We start from the raw sequence: 6,940 nt of genomic DNA on the forward strand, positions 1-6,940 counted from the left end.
GCATTGTTATATTATGAGCTTTCGAAGCTCCCACTACGCCATAAATGACCTGTCGTTACATCGTTACATTTCAGTATGAGTGTTATCTTAGAGTATGTAATAATAGATATTAATTTTTTACCCTATCACAATACTAACACATATGTGTTACCAAAAATATAAAATTATGTTGCCATATCTCAATAAGGTTTTACCCACAACAACACATGATATTATGTTGTTATAGACTATGAATATTTTTTAAAAAGTATTAATTCAAAACTAAGTTTATCTTTAAATAAATTAATTGGAATAAAAAAATTTATAAAAAAATTAGAAAGTAGATGTATATTAGATAATTAAATGATTTAAATTTAATTATTTGTTATACTTTAAATTTTGTATATAGTAAAATATTTTATTTGATTTTTTAAATTTTTAATTAGTATATCAACTAATTTTGATTGATATCACTAAAATATTTTTTTTATAGAAAATAAAATCTTGTAATAATATTAATTTTTTTATAAATTAATTGAAGTAATAAATGAATTGTAATCATTATAATGTATGCAATAATTTTTTTATAAAATATATAAAATTTAAAAAATGTAATTGAATTGAGATATGGGTTGGGTTGATGAAACAATTGGGTAGGGCGGCTAACATTTTGACATATCAGGAACCGAAAATTTCGGAAAAAGGAAAGGGGGAAGTCAATACAAAAAAATTACTTTCATCTCTCCCTCCTTGCTCTCAGTTCTCTCTAAAATTAGTGGATTTCAAAAGGTTTATCGAGCTACGGGTCTAGGTTGGATTTAAACAACACATTTGAGCAACGGATTCATTGATTTCAAGAGTTGGAGTAACATATTACAAGGACTTCAGGTAGTTTTCAATTAGAGTTCGATAAAGATCCGGGTTGAAGCTCTCTACTGATTTCAAGCTACGTTTAATCTTGAGGTGTATGTGACGGCCTCAACTCCGGGGTCAGGAGTTGACGTCACCAATAATAATAATATCAAATATAATATAATCCAATTCAATATTAATACATAAATACGACCCCTTTACCAAGATCTTTTCCAGGTTTAAGTATGACTTAGGTTACAACTATTACAAAACTAATTTATTACAAACAATCCTGACGCAACTAACTTATTACAGCAACTCAACAGACCATCTTTGGTCTAACACAACTACCTCAAAGGAGCCTGGTACGGAAGGAACTGGAATTCTGCCCTGATTACAACGGAAAGGGTCTCCCAGACATCTGCAATAAATATATACAAAATATTTTGCAAGGGTGAGCGATCAATCACTCAGCAGTACCACTATATGAATAACAAGTAGAATAATTTACGATAAAACAGTTATAAGAACAGAATTCATAACTTGTTACAAAACAAGTAAAACATCTATAAACTGGATATTCAAAAGTAGCATGCTCTGTAAAACAATAACATCAGTCGTGTGTTGTGTGTAAATACCAGAGTCAAATTTTAGCATGTTTTTTCCATTTTCAAATCATTCGTTCCATTACAGGAACCATCAAACCATCTGTCCCGTTACGGGGATCACAAAACCATTTATTCCGTTATTGGAACCACAAACCACAATCATATATATATTGGATGTTATCTAGGGACAGCTGATCAGGCCTCCACACAAGTTATCAAGGATAGTTGGCCGGGCTATCACACAAATTGTCTAGGAAAGCTGATCAAGCTTTCAAACAATTAACCGGATCCGCAGAGATTAGCTAGGTCTCTGATTAACTATGTTGGACTAATCGGTGAAGATAGGGTGTGCAACCGAATTAGCCATTTACGCAACGTTATCCAAAATCTGATTCGTTTTATCCAGTTTCCAAAATCATTTTTACTTATCTCTTTTAAAAACAATTCATTCACAGCACACTATTCAAAACCTCTTTTCCATTTTGATCATATTTCAGAGATAGGTACTTTCAGAAGTTACTTCTCCCCAAAACATATTTTAAACAATATTTTACATTACAGGGGATACGTAACTTAAAAAGTTTATGTTCCTGTTCGAAAATAAAATGACATTTCATTTATATATAATAAACTATAAGAGTATGGTCAGGGGTACTTGCCTTGCAGAGCTTTACACATATTACTAGTTGATTTGGATTCGACTTGGACGCTCGACTTTATCGTCTAATTATTAGACTATCCTGGATCCGACTTCAACACTCAGGTCCTTCGATTGGAACCTTGCTGAGCTTGTCGACTGGTCACTAGTTATCTTTAGTTCGACATCAATTCTCGAGTCCATCGACTAGAACCTACAGAGTCGAACTACCCCATGTTAGACAACCAGTTATGCTTGACATCCTCGCTACAATCTACACATACGTTAACAAAACCCGACTTGTAATATACGTATTATTTTAATACATATATCAATTAGGGTTCACTTCCTCGAAAGTCGGTTCGGTATTCGTTTTCAAAAAATATGTATACCCGCCGTTTTGGAAATTAAGATTATTGGGTATTTTTGGCAAAATATTTCACCATGACATGCAATCAGATTACGTATAAGATATATATATATATATATATATATATATATATATATATATATATATATATATTCGTTCGACGTTTTCGATGATTACAGGATACGTTCCCGTATTTCCGTAATTTGATTTCTCGGAAATCGGGCAGCGTTTCCTCTATTTATCGGTCTAGCCATCGAAACATAATCGACATCAATCACAACAAACAATCCACAACCCGCAAAACCCAATTATAGTATAAATTCCATTATTAACTATTAATTATTATTATTCGCATTTTTATGTTTTTTTCGTAGGACTCAGAAACATTCATCACCGTCCACCGTCGGCGATGAGCCTCGAGCCGACAGCGGTAAAATTCGCGGGTTCCCGTTTATATCAGGTGTTCTATGCGAATTTCACCGATTAATTAATATAATCCCGCACGCAATATTTTATTTCACGAATAATACTCAAGTAATTTCCTGCATAAATTAAATAAATAAATTATTAATTAAAAATGCCAATCTGAATAACAGAGTCGAGCAACCAATCTGCAACACAGGCACCATACGCGCGTTACACGCGCCTCACACCAGACACGCACACAGACACAATCGCAAAACACACACACACGAGCATATATACTTATAGATACACATCTAAAAATCGAGAACAAGGCGGTAGCAGTGGTACCAACGGAGTCACAGCGAAACACCGAGAAAGAAACAATAGCGACAAATTAGGGAACAGGAAAACACAGAGGGGGGAGAGGAGCACATAGGAGAGAGAAATAGAAATGGAGAGAGAGATAAGAGCGAGAGAGAGATACATAGATTGAGATAGAGAGCCGCGGGTGGGGGGAAAATTGGGTAGGATAGGATTTTATTATTTTATTTTTGTTGTTGAAAAATCCCATCAGTAACACATATCCAACAATCCTCTGAGAATCTAACACATGTCTAAGAGGATCGATATCAACCTTCTGAAACTCAATTTAGTCCCGCGATTTGCGTTTTAACGTACTAAGTTGCAAATGAAACTAGCCCGAAAAATTACCAAAATACTTTTAAAATTATCAGAATATTTAAAAACTAATACAATAAAATTTTCATAATATATAAAGTATTTTTGAATCGCGCAATATACCCGTGTTTTACAATTAAATGAATAAACGTGCGGGTGAATTTAATCAGAAATATTTCCGAAATAATTTTACAATTCTCGAAATATTCCAAACTTAATACAATATGAGTTTCGTAATATTTGAAACATTTCTGAATTTAATACTGAATTTACAAATAAATGTAACCAGAAAATCATTTAGAGATAAATAATTAATAAAATATTGATTTCTAAATTTCATAAAATCCCAAAAATGTTTATTGAAATTATAAAATCATAAAAATAATTTTAGAGATAATTCAAATTTTTATGAAAATAAATTTTCAATAGAAGCACTTTTAAAAGTGAAAATAAACAATGCTGCTCAACAAATAACTGTATAAATAATTTTTGTACACCAATAAACCACACATGATTAATAATAAAACAACACACAGCTGACAAAACCCATACACATATTTTATTTACTCAATTATTTAATAATTACACATTTAAATAATACAAAAATATACGAATCGTTATATGTAAGCTCTCTTCTGTCTTCATTTTAAACTATATACGCACAAACGTGTTTGCAAGGTTGATGTTGTATATATATATATGTATACTCTGTGTTTATTTTCTATATATCTCTCACTGGCTCTCTTTCGCTAAATCTATCTATCCGTCTCTCTCACTCTCTCTTCTTTCTCAATCTATCTCTCTATCTCTCTCACCTCTCTTTGTGCCCCCTCTCTCTCCCTCAAACTCCCCCTCCTCTTCCCTCCCTCCCTCTCACTCCCTTTTTTCAGTTACTACTTTAATATATATATTTATTGTTGTTTGTGATGTTGATAGAATCTTACAATTCAGTTTTTACTAAAATCAGAAATGTGATGTTTTTCATCATTTAGAGTATTGTATTTGTTGCTTGTTTGGTTATGTTTTCATTTTTGAAAATGGTTGGTAGCACATTTTAAATTTAAATAGTCATGCACCTATGTAGAGGCTTAAACCTTCTAGCTATTTGTTATTAAGAGAGGATTAATGTTCACTAGACTACTAGGGATTAGGTTAGTAAATATTACATGGTCAAAGATTATGTGTTTTTTAAATATCACCTGGGTGATCTCCTTATAGTCCAAGCTTAAGAGGTTAAAACGAATGTCTTTGAGTATTTGTAGTTTTTCCCTCATACTCTGCTTTGCGTATTTCTTATATTGGTTTCCTAATATTAGTGGTCTTCAATTGTGTGTAAAGTTAAGACCTTCCTAACTAAATTGGGAACATAAAATATTACCAACACAGGGCCCTTGTTATTTATTGAGAGACGTATGCCATTCACTTTTTACACTTAATGTTGAGGAGAATCTAAGTGAAGTAAAAATGCACTTGTAGATACACAAGTTGATCGTGGTTTCTGGTCTATGTGCATTATAGTGTCCGACTTCTATAAATTTTCACTTGTTATTTCATGATGCAGGTTCAACATTTTTGGACAGGTAATTGATTTCGTCATTATTCAAAAGCCAATAAAGGCTAGAATGGTTTCATTTCCAGTATCATTCATTATATTTAGGCTTTAGTCATTAGAAAGACCATTCTCTGCAGTGTTCTGTTACAACAAGCGTCAATTATTCACTTGCGAAGCTGATACAAGTAAGCATTCTCCTTAGCACCGGAGGAATCATCAGTTCCATTGGCATATCAATTATTGTTGGATGAGGTTACCTTCTTGGTATCACCTTTACAGTTATCGATATCCCTTACCTTTTGGATGAAAATAATGATTCTCGTGGTTATGCTATTGCTAAGGTATTTTATCGAGTATTCAAGAATATATATTGAAGTGGAGCCGGAGGAATCATTTGTCTAGGTATGGTTGGTGTTGCCATATTTTCTGTGCCATGAGTTCAGTTACAAGTAAATTTAGGTACATAAAATAAATTGTTACGTGTGGTGGATTACATTATAAATTACTCTTTAAGACTCTTCTAATATGAACTAAATTCCAGGATGGCTTATGTATTTTCAAGCGATGGAGCTATGTCATTATCGCTTTTATGGTATAAAGTAAATGGCTAAGAAGTCCCCCTGAAAGCAGTCTGGCTTTCTTCTTTCATATTATTTTGCATGGCTTAAACGATATTAATTTTTTGTTGTTTATTTTTTTTTTACAAATTATATTGTAGAGTCTGCTTATGATAATAGGTCTAACAATTTCCATGACAAATTGTTCTCTAATCATAATTATGTGGATTTGTTATCCTGGAACAAAATTAGTTTTTCCGTTAACTATATTAAAAAAGAAATTAGAGTTGAATTATGATGTTAAAAATATTGCTTGTAACACTGCTTGTATCCTGGAACAAGAATTACTTTTTCCACTAACTATGCTTGGGGTATTAATTATGAACTTTTAATATATAAATGGAGCTAGAATGAAAATGGCTAGAAGATTTAAGCCGTGTGTCCACATGGATTTCTTTGATCTTGAATCATTTATAGGACTCAGTTAGACAGCTAAGCAGGCAAGCGATTCTGTGTTAACAACTAAGTCTTTATTGTTTTATTTGTGAGTTGTGTATAACCAGTATCAATTTGATTTGAAGATCCTGAACACAATATATCCTCGAGAGTAATACTAACATTTTGATGAGAAAATGTTTGCTGGTACCACTAACAGCTAGCAACTTGCAGGAGCATAAGGTACAATGTACATATATGTTTGTATCAAAACATGATCCTGTAAATATATGGAATGTGGTTTGATTGAGTTACTCTAGTTCTATTTTTAGTTTACATTATTTACAGTTTATTTACATCATCTGTTCCAAGTCTTTTGTTTTTCTTCTTATTTACATAGTCAAAAGGTACCAAGATACGATGCTTGCAGATTATGATACATAGATATCCGGTGATATTACCTACCACTCCGACAACTTTACACGAAACAACAACATATATTTGACATTCTTCATTGCAGATATCATTATAGATATGATGCTTAGAGGATTGCATAATTTTACAGAACTTGTTGATGCTATAATGTAGTTTAACAAGACTTAATTTATCCCTTTGTAATAACTCATGGTTTGATTTAAATATTTTTGTCTAATTATTATTATATTTGTGAAAATTAAAGAAAACATAAACAAAGAAACTATAAATATAAATTATTAAAAAATAATTTAAGTGAGCCCTAGATTTGTGGGGCCCATTTTTTAAAAAATAAATCATAACATCTATTGCAACATAGCAAAATATGTTGGTGTAGGGTGTTATTACTATATATATATATATATTATAACATCCGAGACTATGTTGTCTCAG

At 31.8% G+C, this 6,940-nt stretch overlaps 2 long non-coding RNA genes across 2 annotated transcripts; one reads left to right on the forward strand and one right to left on the reverse strand.

Moving 5' to 3' along the window:
• Positions 1–1,007: 1,007 nt before the first annotated feature.
• Positions 1,008–3,499, reverse strand: LOC141672433 (uncharacterized). Its single transcript, XR_012555521.1, has 3 exons — positions 3,200–3,499; positions 2,099–2,290; positions 1,008–1,252 (listed from the first exon to the last, which is right to left on the reverse strand). It is a non-coding gene; the product is annotated as an uncharacterized LOC141672433 (long non-coding RNA).
• Positions 3,500–4,266: 767 nt separating this feature from the next.
• On the forward strand, positions 4,267–6,628 carry LOC141672322 (uncharacterized). The gene is made up of 3 exons (XR_012555453.1): positions 4,267–5,109; positions 5,219–5,540; positions 5,623–6,628. It is a non-coding gene; the product is annotated as an uncharacterized LOC141672322 (long non-coding RNA).
• The last annotated feature ends 312 nt before the right edge of the window (positions 6,629–6,940 follow it).

Source organism: Apium graveolens, chromosome 7 (assembly GCF_009905375.1).
Source record: "Apium graveolens cultivar Ventura chromosome 7, ASM990537v1, whole genome shotgun sequence".
In the NCBI taxonomy this organism is placed as follows: domain Eukaryota; kingdom Viridiplantae; phylum Streptophyta; class Magnoliopsida; order Apiales; family Apiaceae; genus Apium; species Apium graveolens.